This window comes from Acyrthosiphon pisum, chromosome A1, assembly GCF_005508785.2.
Source record: "Acyrthosiphon pisum isolate AL4f chromosome A1, pea_aphid_22Mar2018_4r6ur, whole genome shotgun sequence".
Classification (NCBI taxonomy): Eukaryota; Metazoa; Arthropoda; class Insecta; order Hemiptera; family Aphididae; genus Acyrthosiphon; species Acyrthosiphon pisum.
This window is the reverse complement of record NC_042494.1, coordinates 15,322,323-15,346,772: the sequence shown is the minus strand read 5'-3', so window position 1 is coordinate 15,346,772 and position 24,450 is coordinate 15,322,323. Positions and strand designations below refer to the sequence as shown.

General features: G+C 30.3%; 1 protein-coding gene across 4 annotated transcripts in view; it reads left to right on the top strand.

Moving 5' to 3' along the window:
* Positions 1–12,524: 12,524 nt before the first annotated feature.
* The window catches only part of LOC100574058, a 31,808-nt gene continuing 19,882 nt past the window's right edge, over positions 12,525–24,450 (top strand). The window contains exons 1-2 of one of the 4 annotated variants that reach the window (XR_003838945.1): positions 12,525–13,302; positions 13,985–14,154. The gene's annotated coding sequence lies outside the window, so the exon portion shown is untranslated. Of the gene's footprint in view, positions 13,303–13,984; positions 14,155–18,883; positions 18,980–19,128; positions 19,148–24,450 lie in introns of those variants that run through there. The other 3 variants (XM_016801739.2, XM_029486723.1, XM_016801740.2) reach the window with 3 other exon arrangements.

Genomic DNA, 24,450 nt, shown 5'->3' with positions numbered 1-24,450 from the left:
TGAAACAACACGAGAGTAAAATTATCATAATTAAATTGAATCATGATACTCTCCCTATGTTATGAGAGGAAATCAGACGTGACTGATTCGACCTTTCTGGTTTCTAATCTCGTTTTTAATATATTACGTGTACGTATAACACAAAACCTAGGTATTGTAGAATTATAGGTGCATTATTATGCACCGGGTGGCTAAAGTTTTCCAAGTAAAGTGGTGGTTTTTTTATATTTAAAAACATTAGATTGCCAGCTGTAGATCAGTTTTGCAGAGTATAATATTTGTGTCTGAGATCACGATTTATAATCATTAAAAAGTGTCCGGGAAATCAAAGAATTATATTTTGACTCATCTAGTAACATATTATATTTTGTGTTGAACATCAAGTCTTAAATGTTTAAAGATACAAACTCTGTGAAAAGATATCCAAAAAAAATTAACACCGCCGTCGAATTGAAAAATGTTCTTTGCGTCCACAAAAATGAACCGAAAACCTAAACTTAACTCTTAAAAATGTGCTACAATACCACATATGTCTGAAATGTATTTCCAATATTATATTGATAATTTGGCAATTGTGACAATTTTTAATAACTCCTATTCCTATAAAGGCTTTAACAGTTAGTCTACCTACACTAAACGGTGCATATTACGCATTACTTAAATGGCATGCATACTTAAAACAACCTAAAATCGTGTAGTTATTATATTATTTAAATTCAAATAATGTTGATCGTATATACATACTTAACCAGAGTTCACCTATATATTTGTTTTCCTATTGAACATAAATCATATGCGTTATCTGAGTGTGAACAAACACTCCAAAAAATGTCGTTTTATTTGTTTCCAATTTACGTAATCTCAAGCGTAGATAATAAATTACTATTGGTGGTGTGATAGAAACAGTTAATTTTACTGGTTGGCCACACACTCAAGTACATCTTTCAAACCGATGTTCGAAAAAAAACATAACCAAAAGCACCAATTGTATAATATATCTTACGGAAAGTACGCGTCATGCACACGAACACCCGAACCGAACCACCAAAGTAGAAATCTCCAAAAAAAAATAAACTTATAGAAATGTCCATCATTTTTCGGATGGAATTATATACTTTGTACTCACATAATAATACGTGCTTGGCAATTCACCATTATCATCACGATTCATGATAATCGGGGCTGTGAATTTAATGGTTTTGTATTGTTTTCAGTGTTGAGTTGATCTAGATAAATTTCTCTAGATAAATTATCTAGATAAATATTTTTTTATTTTTCATCTTGTCTAGATAAATAGAGAATATTGATTTTCACAGTTATCTAAGATAAAAATCACCGTTATCTAGATAATTTAATTTATTAAACGGCTTTTATTTATTATTATTTATAGGTAGACAGTTAAGTAATTTATTAAGTAGGTAGTATTTACTAATAACTATCGACATTTTCAATAACATACTATTAAGTTATTTTATATTCCTACTAGCTTACGGAGAGTGCCATAAACCAATATAAAAAAATTTATCCGGTAATTTATATACATAAAAAAAAAATGTTTTCTTCTTTATCTAGATAAATTAATTATTATAAATTTATCTTTATCTTTATCTGGATAACATTATTAGAAGTTATTTTTATCTTTAACTAGATAAAATTATATTTATCTCGGCTCAACAGTGATTGTTTTATACAAAATTTTGTTTATTATATTTAGGTATGCATATTTCGGAGTCCAAACATAGACGTTATAGTGAGTATAAATAAATGTGATTGTTTTCACTATGTTTTTAATGCTTATGTATATGTATTTTTAAATTGTTTAATTTTTTTTATTGGGGGGTGGGAGAATAATGGATTTGACGATTTATATCACAATATAATATTTGAATATGATATTTTAAATAAAATTATTTAAAGTTTATTCTGCATACATTTGTTTAAAAATGTTCTTGTCTTATAAAACTTTTCTATTTATTTAAGTGCATACAATATTTTGCCATTTTAATAAACTTGACAAAATAAATTAATACATTTCACAAAAGTTTCTTTTTATCACGATTAATTTGACCAATATTTTATTCTTTTCACTCAGAGTTCATTTTTGTGTTCAATGTGTGACAAATCATGTTCTATTGTAATACTCAAATTTTTCCTAGTATCTCTCTGAGTTAATTTATGTCACTGAGTATATTTTGCTGACTTTTGTTCTTCATTTTGTCCTCCTCGTGTATATCATTCTTATCCAGAACCATATCTGAAAGCGTCCAATGATATTTTGCTCAGACTTATCCATAATGCTAAAATGTCTCATTCATTTAATGTGAGTATGTGACACTCCAATACTAAATACATTTGCACCTATGAGGAATTTCGTCACATAATTTCTTCTTGTTCGTATGAATACAGACATCGCCTGTGTAATCCTAGATAATATTTCTATGACGCTGCCTTGGTTAATTATTCTACATAGACATTCAGAGTTGATCCATTTGGTCAAGTATAAGTATAATCGTTTACCAGCTTGGATATTAATCCTACGAAATCAGTCCGAGATTATTTCGTCCGAGAGGACACACGTGATTCCAACGACTCGAGAAGGACGCCATGGAAGATGTCCCGCACGGCACTCCTCAATGATCAAAGACTACAGTCATAAGGCATAACTCCTATGCCGTCGGATACTCGAGATTTGGCGATTGGCCACACGTTGCGACGAGGACTTGGAGATTAAAATTACTGGGGCGGAGGTGCCAGGTATACACGGTACCTATCCGGCGTGTGCTGATCTATAATTAGCAGTGGTTTGAGGTGTTTTCGATAAAAAGAAAAATGGTTATCGTGTTGAAAGAGTTAATAAAATACAGCAAGTGTCCTTATAATAATATGCTCCATCCTCGAGTGCCCATTATTATAGTATTCTTTTCCGGCGAGACATGGAGAGGTCTAGGTCGTCAAATGTATAAAAAATCACGTTATCCGCCGAATGAATTAACTCGGTTCTATTAATAAGAAGTTAAGTACTCGTTTGCGATATAATTACAGGCTATATTGATAATACACACTATTAATAGCATTTTATAATCTCAACCAATAGGCTTGCACGTGATTCATTTTTGTGCACGCGCACTCCAAGTACCTATGGCCATTGTACTGTAAATTGTAATAATACTACAGACGAGAGTCGAACAAAATAATGTCATAATATTTTATTGTATTAACTTATAGTAGGTATGTGCAATGTGCATAATAAATTTTCACGTGTTTGACACATGCTGCAGTTCACATCCAATTTCCAGATTTAGAGTCTAAATGTTAATAATATATAATATATACCGCATGATACCATCCGGATCATAAAAACCTAAAGAGACGAAATCTCGAGGGTGCTAAAATCATAAAACACATATCTTCGTATTCTGAAACGTACGAAAAACGTGAATTTATTTGGACTCGCCGACTAGGGAATGCTAATTTGGTACCTATACTAGTAAGAGTTTAGCTACTAGTAAGAGCCACGCAGTGACATTGTTACTTTCAAAATCAAATTTCTAACTGTACACAGTATCGTATGATATCTGCAAATGTACGTCGATTATACATAAAAATAGTGATATTCCAAAAAAAAAAAACACATGTACCCCTAAATTTATTTTTTAGATGTGCCTTAGAATAATTGAAAAAAAATACTCGGTGCTATCTTTTTAAATATAGAGTAGAACACACCCTTATTTATTTTTTTGTCAACTGGCTCGGAAACTTGGGCCATTGGTTACAGGAATCTTAGCTCGATTACAATTATTGAAGATAATTTTACAATATCACCCTCATCATCACCTTTATTATTTTGTAATAATATTGGACCCGTCTATTAGGTTTGCTGATAAAACTTCTGCAACGCGATCAGCTCAAATAATTTTTCCGTCATGAAAATTGTACTCATATTTATTGGTATGCGAAATATTATTAAAATATTATAGCATTATATTAACAGCATATATTATTACTATTATGATAACGGAGAGTGGTTTTTATTAATTTTAAAACTTATATTAATGAACCGTGTAGAGAAATGTGTTTTACAAATCCAAGCGCATATTTTTCTACGTGTATAGTTTAATAAATATAATGGCTGTTAAATTTGAATAATTGAGTTTGGACGTTAACACACGCCACACTGCAGCTCCAGTAATAACAGTAATTACTAATTACGTATAATATAATATTTTAGTTTAGCTACGAAAAAAACAATTAGGTACACACATATAATATTGTATAGTAATGCGTTTGGGTTTCACTGAAAAAAATACAACGCACCTACAGAATAATGTAATAGTGGTATATTATTTTTTATTCGAATAAAAATTTACATTCGGAAAAATACACAAAATAATAAAACAATCATATTATTATTGTTATTATTTTTTTTAATTTCATGCTCGTTATAGGTACAGTGCATACTTATTCATTACAATCACATGTCTTCATGTCTATACAACATTTGAATAACAACTCACCAACCATAAGACATATTATTATAATAACAGATTGTATAAATTATGTATTATATTATTATTATGTAAATAACAAACCTATCGAATTGTATATAATTGTATCGCGATTTACAACAAATAACAATTATTACTTTAGACGTACTGAATAATGAACAAAAGTTGGGAAATTTTATTCATGATATTATATAAACAGCAACAACAAAGTTCTGTATGGAAAAGATGATAACATAAAGCAACAAAAAAAATGTCTTACTGATTACCGTCCAATTTTAATATAACTTGTAGGTACGTAAAATAATCTCGTGTATGCGTTGTAGAAAATTATCCTTAAAATTCCGTTAATCTCGTCGAAGAGTTAACTGTTTTAACTATATACACATTAATATTGTGTAGACACTTGTATTTTTATCTTCATATAATATCATCTCATTTGCTCGTGTTCACGCTAGACGATAGAACAAAAAAAAAAAAAAAAATGCGTTATAGGTACTTTGAAGTTTGAACATCACTTTTGACCGCAAAAACTGACTGTATAATCGATCGGAAGGTCATTTGGACAGACTTGAAAAACGTTATACTATTATAAGTAAATCCATCATTGTTAGTCTTGCGGCTGCGCTGACTCGCATTCCTAAACTTTTGTTTAAGCTTTTTATCGTTGACCGGCGCTTTCTATATATTCTAATTTTTCAGTTGGGTACTTTTAAATATTTATTTCGATTTTTGACCCAATCGATATGTTGTGCAAACGAACGCGTAGGTACCTAATTATAGTCACGTCGTGAAAACGGAAACTTGTTTTTCGATTCATTTGCGGGACGTGGAAATCCTACACCGGATGGTAAAAATATTGTGAAAAAAACGTCGTATGATATTAGTGTGCAGCTCATATGCCGTGGGTTGCACGAAATTTCGATTATTTTGCTGTACTATTCATCGTTACATAATAATATATAATAATACTTAGGTACCCACCAATTATTATATTATTTATACCAACAATAATTATTCGACTTGACCCGTTTAACTGGAACAGAGACGTACATTTATGTGTATTGACGTGCATATTTTTTTACTGTCGTGTCGACCGGACTGGAAACATATTTTATCGAGTTGTAGGCATGTATACGCATGTGTCGGAAAAAGATTTATGTCAGAACGGTCGAGGCAATCGCATTCGGGTCGGCATAGGTGATATATCGTCGGACTTTCAAAATCAAACCGTACGCCTGTTATACAAATACAGCGTATGTACACAAGTGGTAAGAGGAAAAACTGATAAAACGGTACCTATATCAATATAATTTTCGTGATTATCATTTTTTTTTTATTTTTTAATAAAATAATATTATCAACCGGCTACCTGTTAACATGGTAAAGTCATATGCGTTGGGAAATAAAATTTAAATATTGATTAAAACAAAATTCGTTCCGTGCGTGCAGTATTTAAGTTATAATCGATACATTCGTTGGTTATTTATGTTACACCCTATACTATGATTGTACGAGCGTGCGTGGGTTTTAAAATAAGACCTGGTCACGAACGGTCGGTATGTATGGTAAAAATCCATCAATGTCAATGTCACAGAGACCTTTAGAAAGAGAAAAATCGTTTTTCCAAACTGTAAAAACGGTACGTGCGAACTGCGAATACCGTTGCGTCAAACAATATTATTACCTGTGTAATACCCTGCACCGTGATAGGTTAACTCCCAAAGAACGTTTCGACGAATTTTCATTAAACACGCGAAACGTTTGAAATTCGAGTAAATTATCATACAACAGACGTGTGGGATTAAGACGCCAGCGCCGAACATATTCGATTTAGCGTTTAGCTTGTGTTTAGGTTGCTTTTCGTAAAAACTTTTCTGAAAATAAATCACATTCAATCATAATGTTATATCGTAGACCCAATTAGTATTGTAAAAGTATCTCGTAGTAATAATATATATATACCTATATAAAAATGGCGATGTTATACGGAGTGATTCACCAAGCAAGGTGGCCCCTAATTTTTTTCTTTACTCATGAATTTGTTAAAATTCTGATTTTTGAATTTCTCAGTAAACTTATAAGGACCATATTTTCAATTATTTAGATATTTAAAACCATTACAAAGTGTCCTTTAGTGTTATGTCGTGGCGATACAAACTTCTTTCTGTTTTACATTAATTTATTAGGTAAATATTTTTTCAAAAATGTTCATTCATCTAAATATTCAAAGTTTGAACAATAACTTATTAAATATAGGAATGAGCATGCTTAGTGAATAATTTTGTATTATGTACTAAGACAACCCATGCATATTTACCAATTATTTATTTATCTAGAAAAATACTGTGACTCGAAGATCGACGATACAAGAATATTATGCGCATAACAATACTAAACAATATTTCTTAAAAGCTAATTACTTAAAACTTAAACAAACAATAATGTTTGATGCTTAAAGTTTTAAACAAGAAAGCGGGAAACCTCATTTGCGAGTAGCATAAGACATTTTAGAGTAGATTATTATGGTTAATAGGTAGTAAAAGGGTATAAAAAAATAGAGATTGGAAAATGACATCTTGTCTGGCGAGAAGAAACTCTCGACATTATATTCTGTCGTAATCAATACCCCGCTATTAACGAGCGCACTCTAACAATTGCCTCTAATTATTTTTTTAATTGGTCCATAGGCGTTATCCGTTATCAATGCATCTCGAACCAGATTGCGAAGGATTTATCTTTTTGTGAGCACGATTGCGTGTGTTTTTCGAATATTAAAGTAATCCTTTATATTCGATAAAATGATTGCCTGCTAAATTAATAGGCTGCAACGTTATCAAGTTTATAGTTATATAATTTTGAATTTTCAAGATATAACACAATCAAATGTAATGTGTTTATGTTGGCTGAAAATCCTTAAACAGTATTTAAGGGTAAAAATAAACCAATTTTTATTATAACAATATCTTCCTTAAATTACCAAAGTCTAGTTAAATACCTTCATTGAAATATTTATTCAAAAAAAAAAAATCAAAAAATGTAATTTAGTAAGAAGTGGAAACTTAAGTTATAATATTATGATTAGTTAAACTCGTCATTGAGAATTAAAAATAAACACTTTCCTCGAAATTTAAGCCAACTGAAGATGAACTATACATCAAAATATTTCTGTAAATTCTAAATTGTATATATATTATATTATATTTAAATTTAAGTTTATCAAACTTATAATGTTATCAAAATTTTAAAATGGAAACCACTTGAGAGTTGAGATTGAAGTATATTGAACAAATTGTAGTCATTATTTCAACCGTTATCACGATTATTATATTTTATACTACCTAATTCATCTACGTGTGTTGATATGTGAGCCCTATGAAATTGGCCGTTTTGTATTTTATGGACACTTTTTGTAACGTTTATACTTCTATAGATTTATTTGTACGATTTTGGAAACAAGATTGACAACAAATTAAATTGATTTAACGTATGGGAATCGTGTGATGACAAAATCACATCCGATAAGCTCCGTGCACTGCAATCGTATTCTACCAATTTAATCGATGTGGATGACACCGTCCACAATCTGGTAAGTGGTATTTGAAATGACGACATACTTGACGATTATAGATAGGTACGTTATTGTAATTTATAGCAGCTCAGCTCCCTGCAAGTACCCGTCTGGTTTAATATGAAACAGAACCGATGCCGATGCGCGATTCAATAAATTTGCGATTCGCGCCACCTATAATACTGATGCAATAAATACGTATTTCACGTCATACTTAATAAAAATTTGAAAACATCATCGTGCTTACATGATTTCTAGCTTCAACTAAAAATCTAAGTTATGTTGTCTAAAGCAACGACTATCAGCGTTCGGTAACGAACGAAATCGATAAAAAGTCGTAGGTACGCACTTGCAAGCGAAAGATACCTCGTCGTCGTTATAATCCACGATATCCTTCCAAGCGGGGTCCAATTTCCGAGTCCAATTTCGTCGAGATACTTACGTATAGTGTTACTTACTCCGTATAATATACATCGTACTTACTTAGTCCGACTGTACTGTACTTTATTACCGCCTGCAGTGGCCCACCCGTGAGGGAGGGTCGTTATTCCTTATAGTTGCCCCTTAACCATCTACAAAATCCCATATACATTATACACACACATATATATATAGCGATGACATTATAATATAATATGCGATACGTAATTAAAACTAAAACGAGTCGCAATCACAATATTATTAAGTATACAACTCAACCGGCACAGTATATTTACTATATAGTTTCTAACTATAGTTTCGCTAATGTGGAGACCACTGCGCATAATAAATAGACAAAAAGGGGGCACGTACCAGCGAATTGATAATTTTATTCGCGAATTTTCATTTCGACGATAATGATAAAATATGATAATACAGCTTTGTGTTTTCACGGACCCGGAAAACCACCATCGTGTCCGACACGTTTTGCTGCGTACCCAACCGCAGACTTCCCGTACCTACGGGGAAGTACAACAATATTATGTTTAATGTGTAGTAAGTCATATTAACGTATCTGAGATTCCGGATACGAACATAATAATATTACCCCGATAATAAGAATTATGTCCATTATGGAGCCAATAATCATTCATACCAAGGCCAAGTTTAGTGCTGAAAAATTAGTTCTTTCTTTTGCAAATAATGTTATCATATCATACGATTTGTGATATTCTGTATTATAACATATTTGTTTAATTCTGTTATATTTCTTATAAAAGTACTTAATACTGTTAAAAAAAAATTGTGTTAGTTCAGCTTATAAAAAAAATTATACAACTGTAAATTTTATTAAAATAACACATCTGACTAAAGTTTATATAACTGTACCTACCTACTTACGGACATAAAAAGGACGATAAAAATAATTTTAAAATAAAATCCGCTGAATGCTGATAAATATATAATTGTCTTATCGATTATTTAAAATTTTCATAATTATAATACAATTTACGTATTTTTGTATAACATATATTATTATACAACAAAATATATTATTAACAGAAAAATGTCATTCATCACACGCACAAATATAAAATTTGATTAATTTCAGAAGATTATATTATACACTCCAGTAAAATTGTTTATACATTCCTGTTACTGCAGGACAGTTTAGAGTAATACAATCTTACATATTATATTATTTCTCAAACGGGTCTGAACCTGTTGTACGTCATGGATCTACGGATTCATATTATATTATAATACTTTAAGTGAGCAACAATGGACTATATAGACATTGTACAATGTATAAACTATAGTCAAATTTATAGGTAATATTTTGACAGCCAGGAACAAGTGTCAGAACCCAGTTTCCCTGCTAAAATTTTACAAACATAACGAAATTTGCATTAGAAGCGACAGAAACTAAAACATTACATCTCTACAAAAACAACCACTTTTCAAACGACTACACCCAAAGACACTTGCAAAATACGTAGGCCATCCATTTCCAATGGAGCCGACATCGTATATAGAAGGGCCAGGCATATTCAGATGTATCAGAGTCACACTCAGCGACATACACACTTTTAGACGACTTCAGTACAATTTATATTATTGCGATAAATTACTAGTTCATTTTACTGTTCAAATTGACCACGAATTATTTCAAATCATCATCAACAAAATAGGTACCGACAAATAATAATAAGTAGAGTAAAAATTGTCTAGGGTTATGTGCCAAAATTCTGTGATAAAAATTCAAGTTAAAAAAAATTCCAGGTGTCGGTAGTATGTTCCATCTACAAACATTATTTTCGGACTATTCGAGGTGTCGAGGTGGTGAGATTCGTTAAATCAATTACAATCCTAAAATATTTCAAAAAGCTTTTACATTATCTCTGAAAATGAGTTTCAAACTTACATCGTTTTACAATGGGTAACTAAATTATTTATGAATTATATAATATAATCGTTTATTAAATATATGTACAATAGATTCGACAGTGAAATAGAAATATTTTGCGAAATTCGGTCACCGTGCCAACACGACCTCGTGTGTGCGTGTCATATAGGTTCTCCACCTTCCCTGTATATGACGAATAATATAGACGTATTGTACTCGCGCGTTGACGATTTTGTTTGACAAACGTCGTGGGAGACCGTTGGGAAAAATAACGAGAGACCGGCGAACGGGCCCCCTCCCTCGAAACGCACTACGTAGTCAAGTCTACAGGGGTGAGGAGTTGGTTCGTGGTAACTCTCGTTGCACCTGGTAGTACCCAATTCGAGAAGAGTCCATCGTATATAATAATAACAATTAATATTATTATTATTGTTGCCGTGTCGGCGTAGTCATCATCCGGCCGGGTTTGTCGGGGCACATCCCCTCGCGTGTACATTGTATGATATAATAATACAACAATAATGGCTATAAAGAACCCTCTTGGCTAGGTAATGTGTGACCGCATCGTCGTGCACAGCGGGACTCGCGTCTGTCGAGCGTTTTCCCGTACCGATCGGCAAGTCCATCCACTGCAACCACTTATAATTTTGGAACCCGAAGACCACGATTTATTTATTTGTTTAATTAAACGCGCGTGTAGGGCTCAAATACAGTTGTTATATAAACTATATGGATATATAATAAAGAAAAAGTAATTTTTATTAGTAATAAAGAAAATAACATAAAAATATAAAATAGACTTAATTAAGTATTACCATTAATAACAAAAATAAATTTTAAAGTACAATATTGAAATTACATTAATATAATTATTCAAATCAAGGCAAACAACTTATAATATAATGCCTAAAGCACAAATCAATACCTAAGTAAATAATAACTAAAATTAGTGTATAATAATGTATGTGATGAAATTAGGTGTCCACATAGATTTTGATAATTTCGTGTGACATTAAAGTTTTTGATTATTTTCGAAGTTAAATGAACAATGATTGTTTGCCAATAAACGTTTATACCTGAAAATGATCGCTTTACATTGATAGGTGTGATTGGAGCGAATTTATAGTACTTAGTGAGTAAGTAATTCATTTGTGAGTCTTTAAGAACTCTTTCCATTCAACTGTTTTACCTTCTAAGCTTTCAGTCTTTCATATAATTTATTTTTAAAACTTTCATTTTTTAAATCTTTGTTTTTTTAGACAATTAAATACTAATTTACACTTTATACACTTAAAATGCAAATTTAACAAAATTTTCACAGGAATTATAGGTTTAATATGCAAAATATAAGCAAAAAAATCCCTATGAACTGCTAGTAATTAGAAACAAATAGCTGAATCGATTAGTTATATTTAAATAACAAAGATATAATTTAAACCATTGTTAGGATACACGGTGATTCCTATAAGTCCCTAGTCCTGGTTAATTAAGGTATGTAATATGTGGTTTGAGATAAAATAGACGAGTGTAGTGACAGTCAGGAATAGAAAAAATTCAAAAATATAAGAGCAAAATCTGAGCAGTTAGACTCAGTGGCAGTGTTGGGAATTATCTAGATAAAATCATTTCTTTAATTATCTTATCTAGATAAAAATAGTTAAATCATCTTATTATCTCATCTAAATAAATGTAATGGTTATCTGTGGTAATTTATCTAGATAAATAACACAATAATAGAAATATTTTTAAATAGCCAATAATTTACGAGAATCGAGTAGTGATTCCAAATACCAATATTATTATAGTTAAAAAAAGAAATATTTACTGAAATATTGTCAGTTTTTTTTTGTTATTTTATTTTTATTCAAGTTGTATTAAAAATTAAAATTGTATATTATTTTAGTTGAAAAATAACATTAGAGATTTATTAATTAATAAATATTACCTAATTAGTAATTACTAATTACTAATAAATTACATTATTAGTAATATAGTTTAAAAACAAATTATCTATTTTTTTTATCTAGATAAATGTATATGTATTTTTATCTTTATCTAGATAAAAAGAAAATAATGATGTTATATTTTATCTTATATAGATAAATTTTGAATGAATTATCTGTTATCTTATCCAAATGATTTTTTGGTTATCTTTTCCCAACACTGCTCAGTGGTTCCCAGACGTAGGGAGGAATTTTCCACCCCGATGAGTATTATTTAGAATTTAGATACGCACGGGAGGAACATAAACATAATACATAGTGGCGAGGAATTGAGGAAATTACGAGAATAGCATTCAACGAAAATCAAATTATCACAAATAGATAGTATATTAATTCAAACTCGACAGTTTAAACACTTTAAGTTTTATCGACTCACCCGTTGAGAAACAAAACTAATACTGATGGACTTCGCCACTAGGAAAACATTGTTCGAAGTCGATTTTGTCACTTCTCAAAGTATGCAATGTTTTCTAAGTTCAAAATTGAACGGGGAGGTGTGATGTCTGACTGTAGTTGGCGGCGGGAAGTGTAAAAGGATGAGAATCACTGAGCCAGAGTCCTATGTTATATATATATATATATATATATATATATATATATAATATATAGCTGTCTAAATTTGAACGTGTCGCGTCATCCGTGAAATGGCGAATAAACGATTAAAAGCGTTTTGGGCGTCAGAATCAACCGACGTGGTACACATAATAGCTAATAACATATTATTAGAGTTTGTCGTACAGTTTAGTTCGCGGCCGAACGTGCGCACCGAAAGCTTTATTAAACGTCGACTTTGTCCGTATTTAGTGGTCGTGTGTATTAAACTTCGCCGTCGTTGCAGATTAACTCGGCGTTATATAAGCGCATTTTATGGTATATTGTACGGTAGAGCACTATACATAGGTATATAGTATAATATCATTATAGCTGTACATAAAAAACGGTAATATTGTGTCACGCCCGAAAGGAATGGGCTCAGGATTTCGTTTATTATATGAAACGATGTGTACCTAATTTATTGTAGTCTATATATTATAATATATACGACCGACGGAGATTAAGAAGACGTCACACCCACATGTGTTGTCTCCGTCTTACACACGTACGATATGGACAAAAGGCGTGTACGCAGTCTGAGTAAAGATCCTCAAATTTTGGTTCTAGAGTAAAATTACCTATTGTGAAATATTGAATTGTGACAATATTTCTGAGGGCAAGTCGTTGCGTTTTTCCCATTATACCCAATATAACGTTCGTTTTATTGTTTAGAAATAGGAAAAATTTCAACATTTTTGAAATACCTTTAACTTTTCAATGTTTTGATTTTTTTTAAATAACTCAACGTCTCGTCTTCCAGAATATTGTCGTCTCTAAATAAGGGTTTTTATTCTAACACCAAAACTGAGCGAGTTCTATTCAGACGGCGTAAACGCGTTTCGTCTATGTCGTACGTGCGTAAGACGGAGACAACACATGCGGAAGTGACTTCCCCTTACATCTTCTAATATTATACACACGAGGTGCACCGGAGACGACGGTCATACGTCTTGTTCATTTTGTACCACGTCGGTTTTTCGCTTTCCAGATGGTCTAGTGACGGGAACGATGATATTGAGCTGAGAATATTACTGAATATCGATATGATATTATAATTTATAATATCGTCCGAAGAGCGAAGTTCACAAATCGGCCTTTTCGTCAGATGTTGTGTTTGCCAGACACGACGTGTCGTCAGCTGCCGCTATATTATGACCGGTATGACACACACACATTGTATACCTAATATTATTATATCATTAGATATTATTGTGGCTTTATACGCAGGGCGAATCATTTACTGGAGAACATTTGGTTATTTTCAAACTACATTTTTTTTAAAGTATTTTAATTTTTTGTGCGACAACGTATTACGATTTTACGTTCGCATTACGAATGAATAATTTATTAGTTATTGGACGTGTTTAAACTTTAGATTGCAGGCAGCAGAGGAGAGGTACTCAGGGGTACCCCCTAAAATGTTGATCCACTACTCCACTCGTCTAAACTTCAAATACTTCTAACTAGGTAATTAACCTTAAGCACTCGTTAAAAAAATAGATTTTCACACATCGAAATACAGAATACTAGAAAAATATACTTTTTCGATGTATGAAATTAACAATATGTGGCGCCCGGATGGGTGACCACACGGACATTTTAGCAACAAATCCTTGTCACACATACAAACGTGTTTCAACCAACCACCCTGCCTCCCTATAAATAAACAGCTAATAACCATAGTTGCCGGGGTTAAGATAAAAAAAAAAATTAACAATATATTATATTGTAAAAAATAAACTATATTTTTTTGAGATAATAAGCGTTTACTCATCATTTTAAGTGGTTTTTTTTTTATCACTTTATTACACATAATTTATTATAATATGACCCTTACGCACAAATTGGTTTCGAACTATATTCGACCGGAAATGATTTGATAGTAAAAAAAAAAAACAGATTTTCTAGGTCAATTGAAAAACGTTAAAATTTAGGTACATTTATTTTATGATTAGATGAATTTTCTAAGTTATCGCAGTTCATTGAAATCGAAACTGAATACTGGCTACCTATTACGCACTGCACAACCCATTAAAATATTAGGCACCTATATTATATTGTATAATATGAATATGAACCTATCAAACATTTTCGATATCGTTAGACGGGTAAATGTAAAAAAAAAAATTAACAGCGTTCATAGATAGTATAGTCAAGTAAAATGTCGAATACAATTATTATTCGGTTTCGATTATCAAAACTTTTTCAACAACAATTTTTTTTTTATTATTTTATGCGCAGCGGAGTTGAATAAAATTAATTCCAACGAGAACATTATTATCAGTTTTTTAGCTTAATGAAACTATAATAACCATAAGCGCGCCCGTCCCAAGGACATTCGATACATTATAACAACGTTAAATCATATTATGTGTGTGTAAAGTGTACACATTATGATTTATGATGTATAGCACACTTAAAATTTTAAATCAAATAATAATGATAACGCGTGCGGTTAAGATTTTTCAAAACGTATCTTCTATTATATTATGCAATAGACTGTAGAGCACTCAATACAGTTACTAATATTGGTCACGATTGTGCAGTCCAAAAAATTAACTGAAAACTAAAATGAATATTGTAAGACATAAATTATGGTATTATCCTCAAATCCATAGTTAATAATATAATATATGTCAAACTATAACTTTATTATAATTGATTTACCTAGTAACCTAATGTAGTTATATGAAAGAAAAGAAAACATAAAGTTACGTAATTCTTTATATTTTAAAAGTTCGGACCATTCGACAAAAAATTTAAAGTTTGTTAAGGGTCATTATGGAAATTAAAGTTCGTAAGATCGCAACATCTTTTTACTGCACTATTAAGTAGTTATATTAAAGTAACACAATTGATTTGTGTATTCGAGAAACTGACGAGTATCGATAATATCTAGGGAAAACATGTATATGCAATAATACGTTTCTTTCGCAATGTTACAAATTTGGTTTGTCCACAATTGCGTCACCAATATGAACCAAATGACAAATTTTTTGTTTTTCGTATTTTTTGGATACTATAGTATAATATCTAAGTTATATATAATAGCTAATTTTACCTTTAATATTACATTTCGAGGCATTTTTGAAATAATATAAGCATTAAGCGATAATAATGTAAAGGCCAGATGCCATTATGCTACGTAATATTACACTGATAATTTATAAGCCAGTGATTTTATCTTTATCCAAAAAAATATTTAAATCAAATAAATTTGTTATGGATTTATTTTAATGTAATGCTAACAAACATTATTATATTTAATTTAATTTTTTTTTTTTTTTGTCAGGTGGTCAAAACTATGAAACATAGTGCATAAAATATAATTAATGAAACAACAATTGGATGATAAATAAAGAATATTGTATAAATTAATTAATAGTATGAGAAATATAAAATTTGTATAAATCATATAAACCACAATTTAGCTTACGTAAAAAGTGACTTTGGTTTTCTCACTCGATGTGTTTTATAAGACGCTTCACTTTTACCTAATAATTTGGAGGTTATCGATGATTTTGGGCGTATATTGATTTTGCCACCTACTTTTTATATTAAGTACCTATTGATTCTACCGAGTCTTAGGTTTTTTAAACATACAAAACAAAATAATAAAAAAAATCAAAAATTATAATGATAAAAATAGCGAAAAATTAATTCAATAATTTGAACATTTCCGGCGGAATCGATATAAACATTTTTCCAAAGCGGGTAGTTCTGATGTAATAAATAAAACCCCACGATTTTATTGCAGGTATATTATATTACATTTATATTGTACCAAAATTATATTATTTGAACAGAATCAAATGCGCATATTTTCCATATAATGCCAATATAATAGTGTCCTAGTCTAAGTAATACAATATATTGCTAATATCATTATTATTAAGCCGAAGACGATGACGATTACATTTTTATCTTATTTCCCCTCCCTCGAGTCTCCGAGATAACGCGAAAGTATGATCCATTGACATTATATAATATTATGTATATTAAGCATCGTAATGGGTAATATATATTTAAGTATCTACGTCAAACAACACGTAACTACAGTCGCACTAACAGTATAACCTACCACAGTATTATTACAATATAAAGTGTTCTCGCTGGGCCAACAGGCGCCACGACCTGGTCGTGTACGTGTGTTCATGTAACAAATGCGCATTTGCTAAAAGGTCATAATTAATAAATACTATCCTCACAACGAAATGCGATTATTGGAATTCAATGTTTATTATTTTTTTAATCGGTCACTCGAATCGAAGTATGACGTAGGAGATCAACGATCACAGACTAACTTATCGACGTGCGTAATACATATTTATTATATAACGTCGAAACGTCAAAATTCGCCGCATGGTTTTCGAGATGCTAAAAAATATTTTTTTTTTCGAACATTGCACGATAGTTTTGAGCCGTATAATCAGCCGGTTAAAATTAACTGATTTTGACACCTCATTTGAGTTTATGGGGTTTTATTTTCCTATAGTCATCGTGACTCGTGAGGGTCGATTAAAAATGTTTTCTTTTTTTAGGACTTTAAAAACCTAGGACGTTTGCATCGTTTTAAAATTAAATCAACAAAAAACTATTTCTATAATAACTGTGAAAAAAATAAAAGAGGCCAGGTATTTTGGCTTAAAGCTTAAATCAAATTTACTTTATCCCAAATGGGCCGATTTTCGTCCATATTTTAGGTCCAGAACGTCCAAAAAATACCTCCTTCCCAATCTTCTTGACGTATTGCTTGTCGATAACCGCATCGGTATGGTTTCAAACTATTTGAAGTATTTGATGAACATATATAGATTTTGAGTCGTAACGAGCTTGCGGTAAAAATCGTATACCCACGCGAAGATCAAAACTCCGAAGCGAAATTGTTGGTTTCATTTGCAGGATAGTGATTTATCGCAGTAATTTGTACGAGGCTCGTATTCGACGAGTATTGTGTCCTCGCTTTTTGGTAACAGATAGGAAACAATACACTTTTTGAGGCGTACTCTATACAATTTGCACACCACAGAAAACGACGTTGTTTTCCCCATTCGATCCGTTCGAATAATAATTCGGGTATAATATATTATTACAATATGTGATGGAATGATAAGTTTTTTGCAGACCGCAAAGGTAAATTATTAAAAAAATTGCGTGGTTAGCTGCGTTGTAAATTATAATCACAGTTTCGTTATAATATTTTATATTCGTTTAAAACTTTAAAGTTATTTATGAAATTTAACGCAGCTTTAGTGTTCTATAATCAGCAAATTTGATAACATGCAACAAAATATTATGCATACGATGTGTACAATATTATTAATGAACAACAGTCAATAATAATAATATTGTATTATTACAATATGATTTAAACTTTAAAGTTCTATATCTATAATAATTAATAATAGATAATAATAATTAATAAATACCTACGTCTGCTGTAATTGTAATTTACTAAAATCTACGGTTAAAGTACCTCCACTGATACTATTACCCGCGGTGTGTTCCCGCAGTAATTAACGATGTACAATGAATGAAAAAGCGAAGGTTTATAATAAAATGAAACACATATTTACATGAATAAAAAACTGCGAGAGTGAAAATATCATAATATCATCTAAGAAATGCAAAAAAAACACATTATTTGTGCCATAACCATGGAGCAATAATATTAGTCTATGGCGTCAACGCTGAATATCAACATTGAACATTGATTATAATTTCCTTATAATCGTTACAAAACATAATGTTCTCTTCAACGAACCGTAAACCGGGTTATACACTTTGCAGTTCTTTTTGTAACTGTTTTCTTAATAAATAATAATTACTATAGTCAGCTATATTGTTATGGAAAATTGGAATGTGTAATCAACGGTAATAAAACTTCAGGCGGAGCGAAATATATGCTGATGATCAACAGTACAGTATAGTGCAGTCTTCTGAAAGTATAACAAGTTGGTATACTACGATTAGTCTGTTAAAGGTAACAAATAATACCTATTGTAATTTATAAAAAATAATTGAAGGATAAAACAGATTGGCGTTATAGTAATCGGAGCCTGACTTCAAGATAACGTGGCTCGGAGGAAAACCTCGTTAGGATCGTGGCCGATATGATAGTAACTACATTTCCACAGTAAAAACTTATTGAGTAGGTATCTAGATACCAGCTGGTATATACAAATATGACCACCGCATTCAAAGTAGGTACATTTAAAATACATGATAATTATTAATATAGGTACATATTAATATAATATATTATTTGTCTTTATCGAATCTTGTACTATTTAAATGTATGCGATAAGAGTTCAAAAAATAACAAATTCTGGTAGATTCATAAAATATAACTGAAAGTTATAAAGTATAAACGTATTTAAAAATATAATATTTTTATTATAAAATGCATACATTATTATCATCGATGTACCTATAGTTTATGTAACTCCAATATTCGATGATTATTACATTTAACTATTGGCGTTTGTGCCTCTTGGTTATCAATAATTATTATCGTGTCTTGTACCATTATTATCTTATATTACTAGATATGACAACTTGATACCGAGATAGTGCAATCCGTGATTTTAAGGTTAATTCTCACAAGGTTAGATATGACGTTTACCGTGATAAATAAAACCGAAAGTGTTAAAATAATTTAAAACAAAATTAGGTACTTATTTTATGAAAAAAAAATTATATAATATTGGATAAATGACCCCTGAAAACTCGAGTATGATCCATTTCCGACCAAAAACAGATTCCCAGATTACGAACGGCAACTCCATTCAATCAAAAAAGAAAATGTTTCGATTTACTTTTTACTGCCAAAATGTATTTTTTTGAAACGACGATTCCGCTAAATATTGTTTGGGGACCAACCGAACCATATTGTTATGTAATAACGCAAAAATGTAACAATCATTCGTGTGTGATGTAAACAGAAATAAAATATTTATTTTATCATTACATAATTGCATACCAATCATAATTAACAAAAATGTATTTTATTAATTTTCACGGTCAATATTAGTTTTAGATTATAACTTATAAAGTAGGAATGACTATGAAGATTAACGGAAATACCCTTCAGATGTACTTTCTTAACACCTAAACGTACGCGGGTGGAGTCAAGGATGTTATTTTATTTATTTCGCCCTAAAAGAAAATGGGACCTATTAATGAATAAGTTCATGTTAGGGAGAGAGGGGTGGCATGGGTTCACATAAATTTTCTAATATAATATATTGTATACGTTATGACATATGAATAATGAATATATATATATTATGCAAGAAAAGTTCATATTTTATACATTTGTTGAAACGTTGTAATAGTTAATTTATTTTATTTGCTATTAAACTTGAAAAGCAAAACATTATTTCAATAAATTCTAAAATTTGTTTTTATTCTTAGACCTGAGTATAAAAATTTTAATAAATATGAAACTACTTGTTTGCATTTTGAACTATAGGTACATCAAAGTTTTTAAAAAAATTATCCACTATATAATTTACAGTAACAAATGGGGTTCTCCCATTTTTGAGAAAAAAAATTGTAAAACAGAAGTTTGTATCACCACACAACCCTCCTGAAGTACTACAAAAAATCTCAACAATTTTGGGATATTATGCTCTTTAGGTATATTATTTAAAAACTCCAAAAATCTGTATCTGAATAATTTTCGTAATAATTTTCAACAATCACCCTGTATATAAATTGTCTTCCATAAAAAAAAAGTTACAAAAACCCTGACCCTATAACAACGGAAAATATTCAAGTACAATCTCACGTATATATACAACGCGATGCTCCGTTTATTTATATTTTATATGTTGATAGTAGAAATATATTTTATCTATAATATTCAGAAAAGAGAACTATATGTGCATATTTGGATTCGTATAACCTTCACGTTTTATACGATTTTTTTAAAAATAATTTTTATTAATAGAGTTTTGATAATATTACAGCTCAACAATAATAATTATCTGCGAACGCGTGGAAATAATAGATAAACAGTTTTGTGTAATATTTGCAATAACTGTATTATGGATTACTTCTATAATATATCCTATTGTACAGAGGTTGGTGTTTGAATTAATTTGTGAAATTTGTAATGCTCTCGAGTGAAATATAGGCAAATAATAAATATGTTCGGTTGAATACATTTTTTTAACAATCATGTTTGACTGTATTATGGTATACTGTTTACTATCACCCCGCCACCGGGTGACCTTACGCGTCAGTGTTTAGAGGTCCAATTTAATCCAATAATTCGATATTCCTGAATCCCGGTCGATACTTCACTGTAACTTGATTCTTGATATCCCACATGTATAGGTAAGTCCAGTACCAAATATGTGATTTATTTATGGAAAAAGGTTGAATACATTTCATAATTTATTTTGATAACATTATATTTTATTATATTATAATCATGACGTTATAGTATACTGTCTGTTGTTTTGCTATATATTGTATGCCTAATTTCATGTGCGTAGGACCCTATTTTGCTATTATATTATATCCAACTGTATTTACTTACTCGTACTTAAAAATATTGTTATCCAAACATTAATTTAAATGATTAAACTATTTTAATTTACCGCAATATTTAATACTGGCATTCACTTTTTTCAACAAAAACATACCGTTAAATCAATTAAAATGTGTAACATATTTTTAGGATCTTCGGGATCTTGTCTTATTTGTTTGTGTTTATTTTCGTATAATTTTGAAATATTAACTATTGGCTATAATGTATTGTAAACAATATTATACTGTTATTATTTTATTTTATTTGAATGTTTCGTAACGGTTCTTACATAAAAATAATATTCGAGTACAACGGACGGTCCCCCGGCGGCGTGGCGATAACAAACAACTACCGTTATTGCGATGTACCGAAACCCCAAGTTTTACACTATTCGTTTTAGATTCTGAGCGGAGCGAGAAAGCTATTGGTTTTACAATATGGTGTTTATTTTTTTGTTTTATATATCATGTACACAAAATTTCTACCGGAAGGACTGCTTCGATTTCAACATATAGTACCTTATCTTTTAACAAATTGGATCAAGATGGTACTTTAAAGATGTCATTTTCCGATTTTCTCAATAGTTATTTAACGCCACGGGAAAAACCACCGAAAAATTACGAAAAAACGCTAAAAATGGGATTTTAATTTCTAACGCTTTGTTTATCACCATAGAAACGAATAAAAAATTATAATATTATAATATTAATTCTACTTACATAATAAAATAAATAATAACAATATAAAATATCCAGACTGACAAATCGTCTCCGCTCAGAATCGTTTTTCTTATACAATGATATTTTATCATTGAATTCAAGTCTATAATACTACCCATTATACAATGACCCACTTGTAACCTACTGTACAGCAGAGCGACATCCACTTACCTGCTTTTTTTCTTTTCATTTGAACAGAACCGGGGCCGTCAAGGGTAAGATTAAAAAACTAACTAACAATAGTTAATATTTTTTAACAATTTTACATCCTAAATTTTTAAAAAAATAATTCTTTTTTTTAATAATTAATTCTATGTCATACTGTGAAGCTATACCCAAATGTTCTACACGTCCAGGACTTACTTTTAAACTTTCATTAGGCAAGTGAATGTATTAGGCGGTAAAAAGGTTGTACGTACCCACCCGAACAGAACGCATTTTTACACAATCATGTTTCATATTTATTCAATAAAAACAAAATTAAAGCAACCGGCCCAAATGACCATGATAATATTATACTATTGTTTGTGGTTGGCCAATTTTTCGTGTCCAATTTTGAATTTTCTAGTACCTCACATTCTCACCAATTAATTATCGTCACTTATTATTTGGAAAAATAAATATTATATCTACCTATATTTAATAAAACGGCGTAAAAATTTATAATGTTATGAAGTTGTTGTTTTTTTTTAATACAAATGTATATTGTTTATCAGACACAAAACAATACGAACGTACTACACTACGCACTTATGATCGATAGTGTATATAAGTTGTTGACTAGTAGTCATAAGCTAAATAATTAAATATATTTATAATAATAACAAATAATGATGTACTTATGTTTTGATCAATCGTAATACTATAATATTATAATATTTCAAAAAACAATGTTGTTTGTCTTCAGTGTATCGCCTGTACAATTTAATTATAAATATAATGCCAAATGTTTTCGCTTAAAGAAGTTATTTAAAGTCATTATCGTGGCCGGTCGCCAACTAAAAATTATGGACACGTGTTTTTGCCAAAAAAAATTATTTGTTTACTAAATTATCAGCTGATCGAAAATTATAACGTTATATTAGTATGCATAATATTTACTGTACATAATAATTATTCATAACAGTCGAGTCGTATATTATGTGTATTTATAAAATTTACTAGATAGATACATATTATAATTATTTACTCGTAAATGTTAAAACGATATATTATATCATTCGTTATCAATAATGACCTCGCTATTCGCATATGTCGCGGATAGCAGAAGTTGGCTGACGATGATAAAAACGATGACCTCACTATAAGCAATCGTTGGCCTCGTATCGTAGGTCAGAGCCCCGTGCGAGACACATTTAGGCGCCGTCTTTTGCGGCCGTTTTTTCGTTTTACAACCTATAAATCAGTCGAGTTCTGGTCAAATGTCGGTTTGAAAATTAATTTAGATACGGTTGAATAAAAATCAATATTATTACGCAGATTCTATAACGCGCGTAAAAGTGTCAAAAAAATTTTAATTTTCCAACAAGCTTTTTTTAAATAAATTAACAAAATATTAAAATCTGAAGATATAATAATATAATGTATAGAGTACTCTCGGTACTCGATTTCGAGTTAACTGTAATTATTATCACCAGTAAAAATTATTGTAAGTCTATTCAACTGTCTTGGATAAGACTTGTAAGTTCAACGGTCATATACTTACTATAATACGAATTAAAATCATTAATTATACCTACGGCTTTTGCGTGTCTATAATATGTACTACAGATTGGCTCGTTACCACGAAAATTAAATCATTAAATTATGTAAAAAAAATGTCGATAACTTTAACACTTTTTCAGATAGTGAGAAGTGTTTAAAAGATTCACACTGTGTATACATATTATACATATAGGTATCTAACATGTATTTACATATTATAGTTAATTATAAAAGTTTATTATAATTACAAACTTAATAATATTGTGTCATCTCAACTATTATGATATCACTCAAAATAGTGATGTTGGTAAGAAATGTCTTACAAAAAAAATTATACATTTTTCAATACAACATATTTTGCGTGTTACATTCTATTATTAGATAATATATTTTCAGGTTCAGAAAATTCGTACAAGTTCTGTAGGTATAGGTACTGAAAATGTACATGCTTGATTGCTCGAAACTGTTCAATTTCAAAAAATAATATTTCTG